Raw genomic sequence first — 22,418 nt, 5'->3', positions numbered from 1 at the left:
TTTAGGCTGGCAACCCGGTAAGTAACTGCCATAGAAACAATATATATATATTATTGTATTTTAGTCAGGTCTGACCGTGGACAGAACAAAATACTCCCTCAAAAAGTCAGCTGTAATTAAAGATGTCCAAAGTGACCAACACTTTTGCATTACTCTCTGTGTCAACTAAGCTTTTTGTCGCCCAAAAATGTCCTACTATCACTCGTGTACTATGGGTTAATATTATGTGTTATTATTCATCCTTTATTTCTCTTAGTTCGCTATTCTAAATGACTTTATTAAAATCTGTCTATGAGTTTAGTCTTCGCCACGTTGAGCTTAGCAGCTGCAGCCGCAGACAGCTTTCTGCTCCGATAGTTTCACAGGAAGTGGAACATTACAGCACCTGGATAACACGAGCGGCAGCTGACCTGAGCGTTGCTTGTGTGTGTGCGAGTGTGTTTGTGCACGCCTGTGCGTTTTCAGCACGAGCAAACACAGACCTATTTAGAAAGTGCACTATACCGCTTTGTCTATTAATGGACGGGGTGTCTTTGGGTCAGGAAAAACCCAGCTAGAATGATGAAATGTTTGTTCTGCTTCACGTCTTCCCTTTTTCTCGCTTCCTGTCTCTGACTAAAACATTTTTTTTTTATTATGTCTGTCCACTCGGCATAATGACCATGTGACCTGGTCCAAATATTTATGCGGCCAAAAAATATTGGTTTTGCCTTGTTTGACCTGCTTCTCCAGTTTTATTATCTTCTGTAGACTACATTAAGTGGTCTATTTGTAGTGTTTGTATCCCAGACTAGTAAAAAAAAAACAAATAGAGATGACAAGATAAACACAACAGTCATCAGTATGATTATTAATTAACAATCAACCCCAATATAAAGCATTTGTAATATACTTTTTTTAAAGATTTTTTATTACACCACAACATTTATGATTTGCTAAATCTAATGTTTCTTCAGTTGGCATTTTCTTTTCATCACATCAATGCAGGACTCACTCGAAAACATAAACTTTCCAGGAGTCTCATCTACACTGCGACTTTACAGACACTTTCCTTTTTACTATATAAGGATTATCAATCATGCACCTCAACCCAATAATCCCTTCAAATAAGGCAGGAAATCATTACTCGTGAAATCTCCCTCCTGATTTCTGCCACTGACGAGGCTGAGTCTTTATCGTAGACATGTCTTGTTGGAGCTGAACAGGTCAGTTGTGCCCTGCATAACTAAATATTCACCTACAGGATGTGTCTGTCAGATAGTGTTTACATTTTCACTGCTTGGTACGAGAACGATAACGTTTTTTTAGAACCATAATGTTTTAACTCGAAGCCCACCACCTGGCAGGAGCTACTTGTTATCAGCTTGAGCTTTTTTACACAGCGTGGCAGAGAAAAACATCTTATCAACTCAAAATATCTCCAGTGAAGTCAGTCATCTAGATTGTCCTATTAAAACTAGCAAAACTATCATTCTAAACATTTTAAACAGGTTCTACCTTGAAATATTCTTGTTTCAGTGGAAGATAATTTTAAGTAAGTGTCATAAACAATAAATGTTTAGGTAAATAAACAATGTTTAGTTAAATTAAACTCATGGATGGTGTTGTGTCTCGGGGCTCTTTGGATCACTGAAATTTATCTCAGACACGTGTGATAATTAGTTTGCCAGATAAACCCAATCAAAGTCATTCCACATTATTAAGCAGGCCGCAGGTTTCAAGCAATATGGGAAAGAAAAAGGATCTCTATGCTGCCGAAAAGCATCAAATATTGCAATGCCTTGGACAAGGTATGAAAACATTGGATATTTCAAGAAAACTTAAGCGTGATCATCAGACTGTGAAGACATTTGTGGCTGATTCAGTGTACAGACAGGTTCGTGCAAATAAAGGCAGACTGAGGAAGGTTTCTGCCAGACAAATTCATCGGATTAAGAGATCAGCTGCTGAAATGCCAATACAAAGCAGCAAACAGGTATTTGAAGCTACTGGTGCCTCTGGAGTCCCGCGAACCTCAAGGTGTAGGATGCTTCAGAGGCTTGCAGTTGTGCATAAACCTACAGTACTATTCAGCCACACCTAACCAATGCTCACAAGCAGAAATGGTTGCAGTGGGCCCTGGCATACATGAAGACTAATTTTTAAACAGTCTTGGTTACTGATGAGTGTTGTGCAACCCTGGATGGTCCAGATGAAGGGAGTGGTGGATGGTTGGTGGCTGGCCACCATGTCCCAACAAGGCTGCGACATCAGCAAGAAGGTGGTGGGGTCTTGTTTTGGGGCGGAATCATGGGGAGAGAGCTGGTAGGCCTCTGTAGTGTCCCTAAAGGTGTGAATATGATCTCTGCAAGGTATATTGACTGACCACTTTCTTCCATGGTAATAAAAGAAGAACCGTGCCTCTTGTAACAAAATCATCTTTATGCACGACAATGCACCATCTAATGCTGCAAAGAATACCTCTGTGTCATTGGCTGCTATGGGCATAAAATATCATGGTGTCGCCACCATCCTCCCCTGACCTTAACCCCAAAAGCTTTGGAGCACCTCAAGCAAAAGATCTATGAGGGTGGAAGGCGGTTTGCATCAAAACAGCAGCTCTGGGAGGCTTTTCTGACATGCTGCAAAGAAATTCAAGCAGAAACTGTCCAAAAACTCACACGTTCAATAGATGCAAGGATTGTGAAGGTGATATTAAAGAAGGGGTCCTATGTCAAGATGCAACATGCCCTGTTAGGATGTTTTTGATTATTATAGCTTTCAATTTCAGTAAATATGACCCCCTAAAGCCTAAATTCAACAAAAGCCCATTTTCAGTTCTTTACAGCTTATAAAATGTTTTAACTCTTGTTGAAACAGTGCATTTTCAGTTTTTTATTTTTGAAATAAATACTGTTATCAATAGAACGTTTGTTCAATTTAAATTATACACTTATGGTTAATACCTAGAAAATTATACTGACTGTCATTTGCATTGACTAATTATGAAAATCAGAGAAAGATATCATTTGCATAATAATTTGGAACGTAGTCTATAATGCTCATTGTCTCAAAGGAGCTTCACAAAATTAATGTGTAGGAGAAAGTAAAAATGTTTAAAGATCATAGTGATCTGATTGTCTGTGATGAGCAAGCCAAGGGCGATGATGGCAATAGGAAGAAACCTTGAGAGGAACCAGACTCAACAGGGAACCCATCCTCATTTGGGTCATAACAGAATAGCAGGAATTGATCTGCAGTCACACTGTGTGTTAGACGGGTGGAAGTTCAATATAACGGAAGATAACATGGAGGCTAGTTCAGTTCGGCACCAGCATTGCATCAGGATGAGTCAGACAGGTGCAGAGAATATACACTGATAATATAAATATAAACCAAACAGTCATAATTTTATGATCACCGCCCACCACCCATGCCCACGGCCAAGGCCAGCCCATCTAGTGCAATGCCAAAAAAATTAATGCAGCATAAATCACAAAAAAAAAAAAAACAGTTGATGCTGGCCATAAAAGAACACCCAGTGCCACAGACATGTAGAGGGCACAACAGGCAAAGAGCCCAAGGCTGCCAACCTGACCCTGGAACTCCTGGTGCCAGACAACACAGCACACCCCCAGAGGTTTTGTGTATCCACCCCCACCCTAATGGAACCCAATACCTAGGTGGTTTTAATGTTAATAATTTTACCGTTATGCGTGGTCTGGGTACATGAAATAGAAATGGGTTTAATAATCTTTTAATTGTCTTGTGCTCATTCATCTTATAAAACAAGAAATGGGTGCATATTATTATTATTTAGATAATTTGTTGATTTGTTATCATATCTCAAACTCCAGCCGTTTCTGAATGTGCCATATCAGTGTCTATGTAAATAAGCTTCTACTTGCCACGCCCTGCCAGAGAACAGCAGAAAAAGTACAAAAAGAAGGAAATACTGGAACATACTGGATCATGAGCGCATACTGGAGGTGCCACAGAATAGTTAAACATGACTAAATAAGTGAATTTTACATAATAGTTCCCTTTTAAAGCACCTGACTTGGTATAAACAAAAAGTAATAAACAAAAAAAATATTCACCAACTGCTTTTACAAAATACCTTACATTTCCATATCCCATCATATGGCGTATGATGGTCACATGACCTGTTTTCCACCCTTTCCCAGTCTCTCCATTACTAATCACACACATCTGTTTCTAATCACACTAATCCATTTAATAACACTGATCAGTATGAAGTCTCTCAGCAGCTTTCCTCCAGTGATTATAAGGCTGAGCAGGTTTCCTTAATGTTTTGAGTTTCCTCTTGCAAAAGTGCGGTACTAAAAGCATCGACATCTGTAGACAGGCAGCCCTTGAGGTGTGACTCTCATGCAGGTGATTTCAATAATCTGAATGAGTCGCTCTAAAAGTGTAGCATTAGTCTAAAACGTTTCCTTTCCTTTATTGATGTATCCTTTGAACCTGAACACTTTAAATCTCCCACTCCTGAATACGACCCAAATTGTGTGAATTGCAGAAGATCCTGATTATTCATTACTCTGAAATGGGGATTAACGAGCAGCAGCGGTAGTCTCATGACCTGGAGGTGGATAAATAAGGAGGGGAAAAAAATGAAGTGAGTAGGATAAGCCCAGAAAGAAGCAACACTTCTCCCCTCCCTTTTTCTTCTTGTTTTTGTTATTCTCTGCCCGTCTTCTCTTTCACTGGTCCTCTCTCACACTCGAAGTGTTCAGTTCTTTTCGAATAAAGCGGTTTATCAGGCTGCTAGAAAGACTTTCATCCTTTTTCAAGAGGGCACAATTTCTTGCAGCCTCACATCTATGCCTCTGAGGCCACGATCAGTCAGTTTCACATCAAGCCATTAATTCCGAATGCCCCCAGTTCCACTCTATAATTAAACGTTTCACTTAAATGAGCAGGACAGTTTCCACAATTAATGATTTTTGGGACTGTATACAGAAGCAGGAGCGCTTTTTTCCATTCTAGGGTTAGAAAAGATACATGGGCGAAGAAATGATTAAATGTTTGGGGGGATTTTTTTCTCTGTAATTTTTGTTTGTGTGTTTGTTTGTTTTAAATACTCATTTCCTCCCTATTCATCACCCTTTCTTTTTTCTGTCGCTGTTTCTCCCCAGAGTTTTGGGTTAAGGAGCACAAGTTGGTTGAAATGCTTACTGACTACAGGACAATTTTAAAGGCTGCACTAAATACAGTGCTGTTTAAATCTTGTCCTAGAGTGCCAGTGTCCAGTACAAATTGTAATTCCAAAGCACTTAAAGCACTGGCAATTAACGAATTACTTAAATCAGCTGTGTTTTAGCAGAAAAACAACCAAACGGTCCTGCATTAATATGGAATGATTAATATAGCACAGGAATTATTCATGGCTGCAGTTTGCATTATAATCGAATGCCTTTTATAGATTAAAAAAAAAGTTTAAATTTAAATTTTGAAAAAAAAACGTTTAAAGGTCCCATATTTTACTGTTTCTTTAAAAATGTAACACGTCTCAGAGCTTCCTAAAATGTACTGTAATGCTCCAGCTGAAATACTTTGATGCCTTTATTTCACAGCTGCTTGAAATGAGTTGTCTCAGTGTTTATATAAATGGGCTGCTGTTGAGCCATGCCCCGCCAGAGAACAAGTCAGGGGAGGAAGATCTTACTGTATATGAGGTCACATTAGGAGGGAAGTCTAATTGGCTTGTTTAAGACTCAGCCAATACAAAAAAATGGAAAAAAAACAGAATATTTTGCATAATACATGTGGCGTTCAAGACCACCTTATAATGCACTTATACTAGCGTTTTACTAGTGCCAGAGCCACAAGTGTACTGCCTATGGACTGCAAAAACGCTGGCCTCCCAAGAACTCCTTTAATGGCACAAACATGTATAAATGTATACATGTATAAAGACAACAAGTTATCTGTCAAATTTTCAAAGATCGAACGACTGCAGCGAGCTTCACGGCCACCTTGGCCGCAATCATCATTTACTGACGAATGGCTTACTCTGAAACGTTTGCACCATGCAAATGTTTTGCTGCAGCTAAGAGTTTAGTTACCAAGAAATTTCAAGTCCCAGTTTGACTCGAACGCCCTTTAAGGGGTTCATTGCTTTCTAAAAAGGCGTCATATTGAAACCAGCTCTAATACAGAAATACTCTGTGGTTAGATAATTTTTGAAAATTTTTTAATTTTCATTTTATTGATTTGTGTGTGTGCGCTGTGTCAGATTTCTTCAGAATGTAATACAAAGAGGCAAAGCTTTCCAATTCCTTCATGGACCTCTGTGGCTTGGAGGTTTATTCACTATTTTGGTGAACCCTTGTGTTCAGAAGAGCTTTTTAGGTCACTCTCATGAAAAAAAAGCAGACTTGTTTTTAAAAAAGTGGAGATGGTTCCCTTAAACAAGAAGAACATTTAATTAAATTTTTTTGTACAACACTTTTAACAATAGACATCAGGCTCTCTAATTATCAAGCATGTGACAGCGGCAAGAAAATACTCCCGGGGAGGACATTAAGGAGGAAAGCTTAAGATGAACCAGACACTAAAAAGGAAATCTGTTTCTTTTTTTTCTCTCTCTCTTTAATGCCGACTGATGGGATTTTACAGGAAGGCATATGGAGGAAATGCAGAGAGCACTAAAGGCGTGTGATATTCTAAATAAAAGGCATGGGGTTGAGTTCAGGACAGACTTTATGATCACAGCAACAGCTCTTAGAAGTACTACAGGAGTATCTGATTGAGAAGCAGGAAGAGAGGACAAGCCAAAGAGTCTAGCTTTTACAACTGTCCAGCCAAACTGTAATGTTTAAACAATAAGTCAGCTGTTCTCTGTATGTTTGTGCAGGATTTTCAACTGTACATATTTCCGAGTTTTGTTTGTTGAAGGTTAATAATCTGCTTCATGTGAAAGGTTCATGGCTTGGGTATTGTTTTTCTTCTTTAGAAAAAAAACCCAGTAGACATGTTGTGTCTTGCACAATTATTACATGTTAATGTAAATAAGCTTGAACAGACGTTAAAGCTTAACAGCTGTATTGGGTTGTAAACATTTTGTTTTTGCTGCTCTGTAATGCGTTCTCCTTTTCCCCTCTATACCTATAACTCCAGTCTCCTTTTCCCTATCCTGATATCACCTGGGCTTTTACGTAGTGGATGGAACCACTGTTCAGCTTCAGATCAGACATTCCAATAAGTGAAGAGTCTGGTACTTCAAATGATTAAATGAAATCCATTCTATGAGGATGAGAAGTCTATCCAAACATCTCATCAGTCAGCTTCCAGTAACAGTGCTTATGTGAGCCAGGTAGTGCCCGTCCATCTGCTTTTTTAAATTCGGGCTTTAATGTTGCTGGTAGTTTTCCGGGCCGTTCTGCTGAAGTTGCCTGGCTGGGTTACAGCTAGATTGATTAAAGTTCAAGAACAGCAAATTCATCCTGATGAGCAGTAAAGAGGAACAGCACCCGAGCTCTAGCACATGTGCGGCGGAAGCATAATTAATATCCCAATGTCGTGTGTGTGTGATGGTGTTTGGAGGTGGTCATGCCCTGATGATGTGATGAAGCTTTGTGTTAATGACATTGTGTTTAGCTGCACAGTATGATTTTAATTACAGCATTCTTTTTTTTCCCCACCTGATTTATTAGATTTCAGGCTTAGGCTCCTCTTTTTCTCTTCTCTTCTTTCTCTTCTCTTCTCCTGATACGTTTTGTCCCTTTTTCTCTCTTGGCATTCTTTTCTCTTCTCTTTTTTCCTTCACCTCTCTTCTCATTTCTCCATCTCCTCTCCTGTCCTCTTGTGACATGTAGACATGAAATCTCACATTCTTGTCTAATCCATCCTTATTTTGTCTTTTGACTATTTCGTCTTTTCCCTTCAGCTCCCATAGCAACATTTGTATATTTTTTCATTTTTTTTCTTCTTCCATACTTGTTATTTCATTTTTCCTCCATCAACTTGTTTTGTTCCTTTTACTCATGTCACCTTGGCTTTGTCCCCTTCTCTTTTCTCTTGACAACATGCAGATAGGAAATCTCTCTCTCTCTCTCTTCATCATTTTTCTTCTCTTCCTTTTTATTTGTTATGCCTCCATCACTGAGTAACAGAAGGATTATGTTATCAGGTTGTCTGTCCTAATCAGGACTGGTTAGATGTTCAAAAAGCATTTCAAAAAGGTGTTTTAAAGCGATTTTTTTATTTTATGACATCTGAGCAGATAAGAGTTAAGGGCCTTGCTCAAGGGCCCAACAGTGGCAACTTGGTGGTGCTGAGGTTTAAACCTGGAATCTTCTGATCAGTAGTCCAACCCTTTAACCACTGAGCTACTTCTGATATTAATCCAAACTGGGTGACACCTATTTCTTACATACAGATCAATAGTCAGAAGAAGCAGATTTCCCAATGGTCCTGTTGAGACATCGACAGATTAGATTTTTGATTCTTGGTTGTGAGCACTGGTGAGTTGTTTAGAGTTGTTTAAAGATAATCACAACCTGATAAATAGAAAGCTAAGCCACCAGTTTGACACAAATTGCCTACATTTGTGTGTTTCTCAGCTCACTATACGTCATCCTTGCCTTCAGGTTGCCTCAATGTGACGAGCACAGAGCACAAAGTGTTTTTCCTCTCACACCCTTCATTTGAGTTATAAGACTAGATAGCAGCTGGTCTGTTTACTGATCTCTTCAGTGTAAGTCTTCTATCTCTGTGTCTGCAGGTTTGGAATTTGGTGAGTAACCGGTTTCTTCTTCACTCCTCTTCCATGACAAACCGGAAAATACCACCTCCATTGCGTGCCAGGCGAATGTGTGAAGGAGCGGTCCGAGTCCGAGACGCCCCTGCGCTACCTGGAGGTGCCGTGTGCGGAGCGCTTCCTCCTAAATGAGTCAGTGTCCTCTCATACAGAACTTTTACATATTCTCACAGTCTACAAGAGCCAAAGAGAAAAACCTGTCACTTACCTTTTTTACAGCAATAGGAATGCTTAATGAGAGAAAGAAAAAGAAAGAGAGAACCTCAGTCAAATTCCACGGATTTCCATATTAAGTCGATTTTCATTCAAGAAATATCTGTCATACTGTATAAAGAAAAATACAGAGCCTTCTGATTCAGTATACTCCTCTCCAATCTTTTTAATACAGCTTTGACAGCAAAATTGTGTATTGAATTCACCATTCAGTTTATTTTTAAATCCCTTTATCAGAAGCAGTGACTTGTGACACAATAACTCCAGTCATTTCAATTTTTTCAGTTCAACTCGTCAAGGACAGTTTTAACACAGAAATAGCCAACAGTTCAGTTTGAGTCTTTTGTCACTATTACATTACAGGCTATGTCGCTTATTTATTGCAATACAAGAACTTCACTAATTAACTAACCTCGTTATATATGTTGACTGTTAGTACTTGTACGTGCATGTAAAGCTTTAGCCAGTAACTGGGTGTTTTTCTTCAAATAGTTTTCTTTGACATGATCCATATCTTTAGACGAGCCAAATGTTGTGTTGGAATGTCATAGTTTGACGAAGCAGTTAGACTTGACTATATGAGTTGCAGATATTACCATGGCTTGAAGTTTGCACTGTCTACTCGTGAAATAAAAAAATAGGGATGAGATTTCATGCTGGTAGGCAGGTTGGTTAGTTTACCAGCTACTTTAGCAGTTATCTTACCAGTTACTCATCAAGTAAAATAGCTGCTTATGGTTTATACATTATGTTTATGCTAGAAAACACAGCATTGGTCAATGACATTTGTTTTTTTTTAAATCCTTTTTTGAAAGTCGTGCTGGTGAGTGTTGATGAGGGGGGCTTCAGATGTCAAACCGTGCATTTTAAACGTCATGTACAGTAGAACCAAGATTATACTTATCAATACTTATTAGGGATAAGGGGATGGCATCTCAAAAACAAAGCCACACAATGCCTTTATTCTACTTTTTCTTCTTCTTCTTTTTCTTCTTGTTTGGTTATAAAAACAACTGGAAACAGCCACAAAAACACAGCAGCATACAGTATGTATCTATGGCATTTGTTTGCCTATGAGAAAGTTTTTTGCTCAGTCATGTTTATATAGTCATATATCAAATAGTATCATATATCATAGTCAAATTTATTTCATCATATTGCATCGGTTGTGCTGAAAAAAATAAGGATGTAAGACACTTTATGTTGTACAATCCTGAAGCTTATATATATACACTGTGTGTGTATCTGTGTATATATATAAAGACAAAACAAACAAACAAAAAAGACCCGGCTATATGCTCTGAGTTTTAGGGTTTAAAGTGGACCGGCTATAGAAAATTCATTTGAGTCATTTTTTTGACATTCAGATGGGACATGCCCTGCTTTTTGTCCTTTTTCCCTTTTTATACAGTATATCTCAGAGCTTAGATAAGCCAATTAGGTTTACCCCCTAATGTGACACCATATAAGAATAACCCCTCCCTCAGCTGGAGGTTACGGTGTGCCTCAGCTGTAGCACATTTACACTGAAGTGGCACATTTTGGGGAGCAAAGCAGAGGGAGTTTGAGGTATAAAAATTATTTTTTCCTGAGGGCTGTTTTAGCTTGAGCATCTATAGTACACATACACTTTGGGGAGCTCTGAGACCAGTGTTAACTTGTTAAAGAAATAGTAAAATTCGGGGCCTTTAAAATAGCAAAGCCACACTGAAGCTCTTTCTTTTTTCCACTAAAGCTAGAATTGTGGGTGAAATAAAAACCCTGAAATGTGAAGAATAAAATAAAGAATAACACATCACACTATTGTTCTACTAAAATCTGATTAATCTTTTACACTTTGTAAAATCGGTTTACAAAAACAATTCCATTCACTTCTAATGTGTTTGTATAGTGCTTCAAAAAAAAAAAAAAGAAGGATGTAAATTTAAAAATGTCTTTTTTTAAAACCTGAATCAGTTCATTCCTACTGATCAAGCCAGTGGTGAAGAAAACTCCCTAAGAGGCCATGAGGAAACCTTGAGAGAAAACAAAACGGAATTTATTCTCATTAATGAGACACCGGATAGGGAGGCCACGAATAAATTGCTTCTTTAACTTTGTTCTGTAAGGTCAAAAGTACAGTTGTATATTAGGAAATGGGTTTCAGTTAAAGTAAAGTCCATATTGTTAAGGTTACCAACTGTTCACTGATGGAAACTAGGGTACAAAGCTATTTATGGCAGATTCAGTCCCAAAACTATTAAAGTGATTGCAGTTGCAGAAAAACTTTTTGTATAAATGCAGTCCAAAGCCATCTTCAGATTATTAAGTAGAAAAATAATCAAACTCATCCTCAGACTTTGCTGTACGTTCGCCACATCACATTGTTTCTCCACACTGAAAGTACTTTTTTTAACTGAACCTTTTTTTTTTTTCAGAAAAGCCTGCTTCAGGGTTTGTTTATACTTTTTTTTACTGAAGAGTATTTGTCAAACTGAGGAAAAGCATCATTGACATTTTTTCAGGTTAATTTATTGCACTTGCACAAAGTAAAACCAACTTGCTTTGTACACAGTATGCTGAGTTGTGTAAACAGTTTACATTTACAGCATTTGTCAGATGCCCTTATCCACAGCAACTTACATTTTTCTCTCATTATACATCTGAAGGGTCTCGCTCAAGGGCACAACAGCAGCAACGTGGTAGTGCTGGAGTTTGACCCTGGGACCTTCTGTACCGAAATGCAAGAGATCCAGAGAGGGCTTAATCTACAACCTACAGTATGGTTGAATTCATTTATCAAAATATTAAGCTACCTAGTTAATATAAAGAGGGCCTCTTATGCAAAATTCTGTGTGTATAAAAAAGTGAAGCAAAAACATCTCTGTTTTTTGTACTGTTTATATTTTTTGCATTGTTTAGTTTAAATAATCTGATTAGATTTCTACCTCAATGTGACCTCATATCAGAAGGTCCTCTCTCCTGGTTTTTCGCTTTTCTAGTGAGGCATAATTCCGCTCATAAACATAAGCACTGAAACACAGAGGAGAAGGAGTAAAGGAAACATGTGCACATGTGGAGAAGGAGTGAAGAAAAGGCAGTGAGGTATAAAAAATGCTTTATCTGAGGGGTGTTTCAGCAAAGCATTAAAATACATTTTACCAGAGTGTGGTAAATACCTATTTAAAGAAACACTAAAACAAGGGACCTTTAATGTTTCAGAGATGGCAGAAGTTTGTAACTCAATATTCAAGTAAAAGTGCTTAACAAAAAATTTTATTGGTATGAAACGCAAACCAAAAGTGTGAGCACAAGTGAGCCCTTTTAAGACAATTGAAAGAGTAGCGAGTAGAACCCTCAGCTACTATAAGGGACCAAGTGGACAGGATCTGTTGCCCAGTTAACTGTCAATCAATTTGGTGCACTGATGGATCTGAATTTTGGTAATGACTTGTTTGTAATTTCTATAAACTAGAATTGAGGTAAAATATTAAGAATCATTATACTGTAGTGGTTAGCACGGTCCTGTTGCACCTCCAGGGTCTGTGTGCATGGAGTTCGCATGTTTTCCTGTTGCTTGTTGGGTTTCCTCCAGCTTCTCTAGTTTCTTCCCACAGTCCAAAGACATGCAGATTAGACTAATGTATTGGCACCTTGTGAAGGGGGTACTCTACCTCGTCTTCTGGGATAGGCTCATATCCCAGAAGACTTAGGGCATGAGGCAGGGTACACCCTGGACAGGTCCAATCCATCACAGAGCACACATACACACTCGCACACACTACGGGCAATTTGGGAACGCCAGTTAGCCTAATCGGCATGTCTTTGGACTGTTGGAGGAAACCAGAGTACCTGGAGGAAACCTATTAAGCACTGGGAGAACATGCAAACTCCATGCACACAGAGGCAAGAATCAAACCTGACTGGGCATCGAACCCAGTCCCTGGAGGTACAAAGGTGACATTGTTAACCACTAAGACAGCATGCTACCCCTGGGACCCTGTACAGGATAAGCGGTATAGGAGATAAATGAATGATCCCATTTAAGACAAGACACCTACCAATAGACAGCAGACTTTCCTACCATATCCAGGTTTGTCTTCTTTACAATAATCTTTTCATGTTACCAGTGATCGGGTTTTCCAGCCTCCTCATTGTGCATGCTGTGTGTCTTCAGTGTTGTTCCCACAGCGCCTGCAATGTGGAGGCCAGGAGACTCCAATACATCGAGTTAACATAATATAAAATCAGAGTACTGCCAATAGAAAGAACTGCACCATGCATCATCAGCCAGTTTCATAACACCTTCATATCTCATTTATGAAATGAAAAAAAAAAAAGCCCTTTGCTTGGGCATTAAGGAAGATTTACAGCTGCGAGTAAGCAAAAGCTAATAAAAGGCATTTTAATAAAGTTTTGAATGAGGCTCCTTCCTTTAATGTAATTATGGCATGCGGTAAGCTTTCTTTAGAAGTAAAGGAGTGCCAGGCCTCCACAAAGGAGGCAGATAATTCTTCCTGTAACCAGGAAAAAGGGATGCTGATTTCAAACGCTGAACCCGTGTTCTGCACCACTATTCTTCTTTAATTAAATTCAATTTCAGCACAACGCAGAAAGAAGGGTCTGTTTAGAAGAAACTGTTTTCATGATCGTCATTTAATTTCTCTTTTGTTTACACAAATCTAAAGCCTGCACTCCGGTTAATATGACATTCATTAGCTGAAGCTACTGTGGAGTCTGTGTTAAATGCTTAAATAAAACCACTTGAAGTCACTGTTTTTTTGTCAAAAAGAAACACATACTTGTATGTGACTTATTCAGCGACTTCACATTTTATTATTTTCTTAAAGACACGCAATATTTTTTTAAAGCTACTGTGCTTAAAGTGACAAAAAGTATGAACTTACATTTTCTCCACTCTGCCTCTGCTGTTTAAGTCAAAATTGTGTCCTTCCTCTTCTGGGACCCAGCAGTTTAACTCAGAAAAAATGGAAAGAAGGAAGGAAATAATCGAAGGAAGGAAGGACAAAAAATATTGATAGAGAGAAAGATTGGAAGAATAAACAAAAGAAAGGGAATTGTCTTTGTGTGTGTAAGACAGAGAGAAAGAAAGAATGAAATTCAAATAAATAAAATAAAAGCAAAAGAAAGAAGGAAAGACAATCATGTACAGTAATAAGCAAACGATAGAAGAAAAAAATTAAATAAAATGCATAATGTAATTGAAAAAACTAACATAAAAGCAAGTTACAGGAAAGAGAAAGAAGGAAAAAATAATAGAAAGCCATGTGAGGAAAAAAAATAAAAAGAAAGAAACTAAATAAAACAAACAAGTCACATGACTAAGAAAGAACATAAGAAAATAATGAGTAAAGTAAGGAAAAAAAAGAATAAACAAAGAAATTAAAGAGAAAGAAGAAAGTCACATGGTAAATGAAAAATTAAAGAAAGAAAGTCATGATAAAAAAGAAGAGAGAAAGACAGATGTAATGCATACGTGCGATGTATGTGATGCAAGAAAAAAAGATAGAAAGAAGGACATTACAGTAGGTCAAGAAAGTGATTAGGAAGGAGAAAGTAGGGAAGAAAGACAGGAAAAAAAAGAAAATAAATAGGCAAAATAAAGCAAGCAAGTTACATGATGGAAGAAAAATGTAAGATAGAAAGTCATGTGGGAGGAGAAGAAGAAAGAAATGATGAAAGAGGGAAAAAAAGAAAGAAGAACATCATTTGAATGGGGATAAAAAGAAAGAAAAGAAGAAAATGCGAGCCACACGAAAGACGTGTGTGTGTGTGTGTGTGTGCGTGTGTGTGTGTGTGTGTCATGGACCAGTGAAGATGACAGGCGGTCTGCTCGGGCTGCTGTTGCATGACGCGCTCCAGGGTCTCTGTCCACACAACAGAGCGCTGCGGAAACTTGTATCAGTAGTGTGTGTTTGTGTCAGTGTGTGAGATTGTGCGTGTTTGTGTGTTTCTGTGAGAAAGAGAGAGGAAAAGACACTTTTTTTTATGCAGTACCTTGTGCACATGTGCGTGTGTTCTTTAAATAACAGAAGTGGCATTTCCACACAGAGTGTGAGGGGGTTGCGCTCTGCACTGCTGAGACTTCACTGTGGGAGTTTTATGTAATCGTGTGTTACTGCAGTAATTTGCTCAGCCCCAGTGTACAGGCGTGCAGATGCTTGTGAAGGTGCCAGTTCTCACCTTGTCTGAAGACTGGCTGGAAGTTGCTGGTGATTTTTTTCCACCTTACACACTCGACCTACACACGTTACAGAGGGGAGAAAAATGAAAAAAAAAAGGATATTTTCAATGTGGCTGTCAATAGAGCAGGAATGAGGTGCTTTTGTTGTTTCTGCTCTTTCTCCAAGACTCACAAACATCTTACGGACGGACGGAAAATGGGTTCCCGATAGGTGAAGCGGTGGAGCTGAAAGTTTCCGAAGATCTATAGTAAACTCCATTATAAAAAATCAATAGAACGGCTTCTGTGGCTATGACCGTGTGCGAGATAAAAGCCAAAAGACGTTGCTCTGAGCTGCAGTCAGAATTAAGGTCCTGTAAAGCAGACACTCAGTCTGGATCTGAAATAGTAATAGTAATAATAATAATATTAATAAAAACAACAACCACATACACACTGATCAACCATTTATATTTAACAAGTTCTTTTTCTTTACACACTGCCTGGTCCAAAACAATGTTGACGTTTCTGAAAGGTCAAATAATTGTCCAGCATCAAACAAAGAAAGTAATTAAATGTGAAATGTGAAGTGACTGGAATTGGATTAAGAAACCGCCAATGCATTATTAAGCCCTGGAAGGATAATGCTGAACCATTAATTTCATAGAATGAAGAAAATTAAGGTAAAGGGGGAAAAATCATAACATCAATTAATGACGTCATGTAAAGTTGTATTATAAAAATTGTCAGTAGAAGTCACAACTACTGTACAGTATGTTTAATAGTGAAGTCCATACATATACTCTATGTGACAAGAACTCACAGGTTCAGGACTAAACAGCTGTGTGGCCATAAGAAAACCTCTAGTTAGTGAGCCTAATCAGAAAAAGGCTTTAATTTACTAGGAAGCATAGGGATTGGACTTTGGAGCAATGGAAATAGGTCATGTGGTCTGAGCGAGTGGGTGAATCAGGGTAAGAAGGAAAGTGCAAGAAGCGATGCACACATCATGCATAGTGGCCACTGTTTAAACCTCTGGAGGGACTATTATAATCTGGGGTTAATTCTTTACGCGTTATGTGGCAATAAAATGATGATGACCTTATGTACTGAACTGATGAACTGCCTGACCAGGTGTTTATGTCAATGGAGTTTCTTCCCTGATGGTACAGGCATATTCGTAGCACAGGGTCTCTCATTATTTAAACTTTATATACTTATTATCTGTTGACACAATATTTTCACCTGTTAGCTTTCACATTTTATCATGTTATCATTACCACCTAATATTCAACACCCCACTATCTATCAGTATAACCTATTTACAGATTGTTAATTTTTTATTTGCATTCCACACATTGGTTTCCAGACAGTAATATATATATACTGTACATCTAATGATGCATAATCCAACTCACGTACATTACAGTACATCAGACTGACACTCAAAATAAACTGCTGCGGAGTCAAATGAATGAAATAATAACATCAGTTAACCACACTCATGTTAAGATATTAAGGCAAAAGTACGACGTCCCCTTTTTAAACAACTTACGGTTTAGCTTCTCTGTAATTAGTACAGTTCGAGTTACGCTTCTATAACATGTCCTAAATTGCCTTTGTGGATTTTGCCCTGTTTGTGTTGTAGGCTTGAGGCTATGGGGAATATAAGGACTTTTAAGTCCTCCAAACTCATTTGGCTCCATAAGCTACGTGCAAGACGTTTAATTAGTCTAGGAGCTAGCATCAATAATGTGGAGCCGCAGCATGCTGGCTTTCTGTTGTAATTGATTAGAGCGGGGAAGATTGTCTCTCTGCTTTTGTGCGAGGGATTTTTGCAGAGGTTTCAGTGAATCAGTTACGTTTCACATACACAAGGGTCAGGAACATTGCTACTGGGTTTAGAAAGGGTTTCATTTGCATGATTATTAATCTTTTCCAGGTTTGAAATATGCTTATGCTGGAAAATGCTTACTTCTCAAAAAAATGTCTATTTATTGGAGTCATGGAGATTTCTGTTTCTAATTCTTCCCCTGACTGAACATATGAGATTCAAGTTGCTATTATTTATTGTGCTGACTAGTTTAAGAGAGTTTTAGTTTGGGTCACATTTTTAAAATGTGTTGTCCATATTACACCCATGACAGTTTGCGCATGGTACAATGAAGTCACTCAATTAACATACACTAATCAGTCATAACTTTACAGGGCAGCTCTGGCCCTTCACTGCTTGGCACTGCAGGGTGTCTGGGGGTGTGCTGTGGTGTCTGGAACCATGATCTTCCTTTTCTGGCAAATTGTGCTGCATTGGCTTTTGGTCACCGTTGGCATGGGTGAGCTTTAGGTGGTAATGGTTCTGTCACCAGTTAACTAGTGTATACTTAATAATCAGTGTTAGCCACTGTGTCTAATGTCAGGACAATCTTAGTAGGGTTCATCTACCTTCTCTTTGCTGGAATTTCATCTTCATGTCACAGTGCAGCTGCAGTCTTCATGGACCGACCCAGTTATTGTGGATAGAATTAAACTCATTCATTCAAAGTGACCAGGCAAACAGGCTAATAACTCTCAGACCTCAATCATAAATATAATAACTTCTATAATGGTGTGATTTCCAGCACTGTAACTAAATTAAAAACCACAGACTCCCTGTGGCTTCCTGCCCTCGGTTAGACAGTAAAATGAAATCGAAAAATATATGTGCAATAGTTTTATCATTTCCTGGTGGTAAGATTTTTTGGGGGTGTGAATGAAACAATAAAACAAAGTTTAATACAAACTGTAGCCTGTGTAGCTAGCAGTTTGTTATTTAACACATTTTTCTTTTGGAATTTTCTATTTAATTTTTTTCTTTTCAAATGGATATGTTGTGCAAAATTAAAGCTTTTTGTCCTTTTTCATTTTTACATTGGCCTGAATTTAAACATGCCAAATAGGATTTTATTAAAGTGTTACCTCATATAGACCTTTTGTAGTCACGTGACTAGTTTGACATCAACTCGCAGAAGTGCAGGTTACCGACATTAGGGTATTGCGTATTTTTTATATAGCAATGTATTGTCTGAGTTGCATTTCAGCTGGAACATTAACACAAGGATCTCTGAGAGAGTTAATTGATTTAACATATTTGGTAAAATATGAGACCTTTAAATGTTGCTTGGTGATTTGTATGCGAAAGAAATTTGGAGTATTTGTTAAAGAAAATGCAGTAAGTAATTCTGACGCTATTTGTGCCATCTTAGTAATCTAGTCACCGCTGAACATACAGTAAAACTCAGTGCAGGCTCGGAGTGCCCCTTGTAAGATTTTACAAATAATTGCAGCTTAGAGATTATTTTCTTTAACCTGTGTGATTGTAAATTATGTGTGTTATGAATGCTGATGTTTGACCCAGGGATGTCTACTCAACATTGAACTCTATGCTAAAAACAGGCTGATTAAATCCATCTTATGCAAAACAGCTCTAAGCTATGTGTGTCTGCGTGTGTGTTTTACATTTTGGGTCTCATGCTGAATGAGGATTTAGAAAGTCATCTTTATTTAGATAGCATTGATGCAGTTTGGCTTCCCATTGCTGATAAGGTTAGCATGACATTGTTTCTCTTGTGTGGGCAGATATAAGCTTCACTAAAAATGCACAACCTGGCATCTACAGATATCTCCTCGCCGCCTCTCAAACTCCAGTCTGCACTTAAACCCTTACGACTGATCTATCTTTAGAGGAGGGCTTCAATTTAACACCTCTCCTCTCAGATCCAATGCAGTGCCCTCTCTTGAGTTAAACTCACTTTGGAGTCTTGATCTGCTTAGCGAATATTATAAATAAAAGTTTAATACTGTATGCAGGAGAGTGTGGAAGTATTTGCCTAGGATAATTTCTGTTTTTATTTAAAAAGTTCTCGTTAATACTTCTTTAAATCAACTTTTGACTAAAAAATATCCTTCAAATTAAACCAGAAAGGTTTGCACAGATTACCATTTTAAAAAGCTCTTTAGAATAAACCCTGTCAACATTTACTGTACTCTTATACAAAATAAATCCAAGCAGGGAGATACCTAAAAGGGGTATGAAAATGTCACTGCAAGGTAGTGGAATAAAAAAAGGTAAAAAAAAAAAAAAACTGCCAAATGTCACTGAAAGGCAACGTGATTAATCCTTAAAACAAATCATGGCCCATCAAATAATTAAAGAATTAACAGGTTACTCACTGAAGCCACTGTGATTCATCATGATTAAACAAACCTTCAGGTGAAATGAAATTCTGATTAGAGTTCCACAGTCAACGCATCGGAGCGCTGAACAGTTAATAAGCTGTATTGACAAACAAGAAGTAGAGCTATATTTACAGCTCTAGGGTTTTTGATGCAGGTCTCAGAAAAATCTTCAGCTTACTTCTGTTTGCACAGAAAGACCTGAAACTATCCCAGAAAGTTTGGCCAGTTACAAATATGCTTGTGTCATCGTTGTGCACACTAATGAGTGTCAATGAGTCATGAACTATTACATAATCAATCATTGGTTTAGATAAACCCATCGACAATACTGTAGATTCATAATCTGTTTAATTCCTATGCACAGCACTTTATGCATGTTTAGCAGAAAAAGAACATGCAGTATGATGTGTTTTAGAAATTTTTAATGATTAAAATTGATTTCCATTGTCAGACATTAAGTGCATAGGAAAACTGATCATCAATGATAATACATACAACACATTTCTGACTTTTTATTGTATATGCAATATGGTGGCTTAGTGGGTAGCACTGTTGCCTTGCAGCTCCAGGTTCTAGTTTTGATTCCCGAGTCAGGTTTGTGTGCATGGAGTTTGCACGTTCTCCCCATGTTTGGTGGGTTTCCTCCAGGTTTTCCTCCCACAGTCCAAAGACATGCAGATTAAGCTAATTGGTGTTCTCAAATTACCTGTAGTGTGTAAATGTGTGTGTGAATGTTGACCAAAGGTCCTGCCATGGTCATACTAAATGGGAATTAATACACTGGTCATTGTTGGCCTCCACAGGCCCCAGTTGAACTACAGAGGTTCCAAGATGGATGGATAGATATACAATATGGATATATACTGTACTCTATCACAGTATGTCTCAACCACTCATAATGCACTACACAATCTTGCTTTGGTTCTCTCAATGTTTAAGATTTTTTTCATATTTAGATTTTATGAATATTGATATAAATATTGCACTTCCATTTTATTAACCATGACTTATACTTTATTAGTTTTAATTCTGATTATTTGCTTCTTAAACAAGATGCCGGCAACTGTGGACTTTTTTTTTTAATACTAGCACAGCAGACCTCCACCCACTGCCCTTCCTTTTTCAGATCAAGTATGTAGGAGGAGGTTTTTTTCTGATGAACTATTCATTTAATTATTTTTAAACTAGTCAATATTTTTAAGGTGATCCAGTGGTTACCACTGTTGCTTTGCACCCCCGGGCTCAAGACGGAGGTTCAAATCACGCCTCCATTCTTTGGGTTTTGAGTTTGCATATTCTCCCCATGACTTTTCTCCAGGTACTCTGGTTTCCTTGTACATTCAGAGTGACTGTTCGATTGGCCGTAGTGCATGATTGGGTGTGTGAGTATGTGTGTGCTTGTGCCCTGTACTGGGGTGGCACCCGAGTCCAATTATCATACAGAGGATCAATGGAATAGATAAGGGCTGGATGATCAGGACAAGGACAGCTTAACCATGAAACCTCTAAAATTGGCAGCATAAAAAGTTGTCGCAATTTTTTGGCAAAGCTAACCATCTGTGAAAACATGCCTTACTCTGTTTAAATAATCGGAAACAAAACAAATTGAATCTAAAAAAAAAGAATAGTGCCGGATAGATATAATTGGATGAGCAAATCATGTACAAGCACAGGCTGCACTTGCTTAGTAATAGAGCCTAGAAGATTTAAACATGTGCACTTTGTAGAGACAGTTTAATAGTGGTTTTATATACGGATGTGTCGTGTTATGTGGTAACCATTTCACTTAAACCCTCTTGACAAATATCGATTTGTGTCCTTAATTCAATTAACATTCCCTGCAGTGGCCTGCTCAGAGTTTGGGCAAAACTAAAACGACAGAGCACAGATGACAAAGATTTATGTATTTATTGTGTTAAGAACCTTAAACATTGTAACAACTTGCAGTAAATTTAGCACATAGAGCTTTTGCATTAACCTTATACAGAGTGGTTTTGAATGGCTTGTGTTTTTGGTCACGGGTCGCTAATTTTTAGTTACTTGTTTAGGACAATTTGCTTTACTTAAGGGAAAAATCCACTAAAAAAATGTTTTACATATTAATACAGCAGGGTTTTAGTACTTTAGTCTGTTCCGATCTCTCACCTCCTCATCTGTACTCAACACGGTCATGTCTGTCTTCCCTAATTAGCCAAGCCGAGTCTCAGCTGCTTTGCATTCTGGAACTTTCTCCACTAGGCTATTTATATTGAATTTCCAATTGAACGTCACTGGGAAATGACACAAAGAAGCTCTTGTGTATGTGTGGTTTGGTTATTTTTCCTGTCTGGTTGTTTGTTCTTGTGAAACAGTGTTATGCCTTGTTTTTGTTTTGTTTTTTTCACCTGATAATCTTAATCGTAATGTTTCTGTGTGGTGTCATTGCCAATATCGAAAATGTAGCATCAGCCAACGAAGTGTCACTAAAGATTTAAGTTTCACTAATCGCAGCACAAATATGCTAGTATAAACACATGTTTAAGGGTGGAGCTTGATTTGGCACGACATACAGTACAACTATGTAAACAAAAGATGGTAGGTTAGCCTAGCGTTAGGAATCGGAGCATGCTTCCTAATGCTTTTCCATATAATTCTTGTTTATCAGAGCGAAGAAGCTAGGAAAGAGAAGACAAAAAAGACAGGAGAGGTGACAAGAGGACATGTGAGAGTTGATTGCTGTCCAAACAGTCCACAATCCGCACTTCATATCTCCTTCAGGGCGTTAAGCTGATCAGAGTACAGTATGTCCTTCACTCACCCCTGTTTAGGCGACTGATTACATAACACTAATGTCAGTCAGCGAGCTGTCATCACTTCTTCGAGTATAAGCATGCGTCCTCTTGTATTCCAGCAGGACCAAAGTCAAAGACAGAGCGAAAGAGACAGAGACAGAGGGAGAAAAATGAGATGCCATATTACAGGTCCATCAGGCAGGTAGACTGCTGCCTTTTTGCCAGAATAATTTAATGACATCGCCCAGCCAATTTGGAGCCAGTCCTCTGTGGGTGAGCCAGTAGTGCATGG

General features: G+C 38.2%; 1 protein-coding gene across 6 annotated transcripts in view; it reads left to right on the top strand.

The window, feature by feature from the left end:
* The window catches only part of htr2cl1 (5-hydroxytryptamine (serotonin) receptor 2C, G protein-coupled-like 1), a 130,735-nt gene that overhangs the window by 26,507 nt on the left and 81,810 nt on the right, over nucleotides 1–22,418 (top strand). For 2 of the 6 annotated variants that reach the window (XM_053496508.1, XM_053496516.1), the window contains one exon: nucleotides 8,729–8,896. The exons of 1 other annotated variant lie outside the window; for it this stretch is intronic. The gene's annotated coding sequence lies outside the window, so the exon portion shown is untranslated. Of the gene's footprint in view, nucleotides 1–4,304; nucleotides 4,378–4,519; nucleotides 4,619–8,728; nucleotides 8,897–11,398; nucleotides 11,482–11,625; nucleotides 11,737–22,418 lie in introns of those variants that run through there. 3 more of the 6 variants (XM_053496535.1, XM_053496525.1, XM_053496543.1) reach the window with 3 other exon arrangements.

Source organism: Clarias gariepinus, chromosome 1 (genome assembly GCF_024256425.1).
Source record: "Clarias gariepinus isolate MV-2021 ecotype Netherlands chromosome 1, CGAR_prim_01v2, whole genome shotgun sequence".
NCBI classification, from domain to species: domain Eukaryota; kingdom Metazoa; phylum Chordata; class Actinopteri; order Siluriformes; family Clariidae; genus Clarias; species Clarias gariepinus.
The sequence above is the reverse complement of the archived record's forward strand: the minus strand, read 5'-3'. Positions and strand labels throughout refer to the sequence as shown.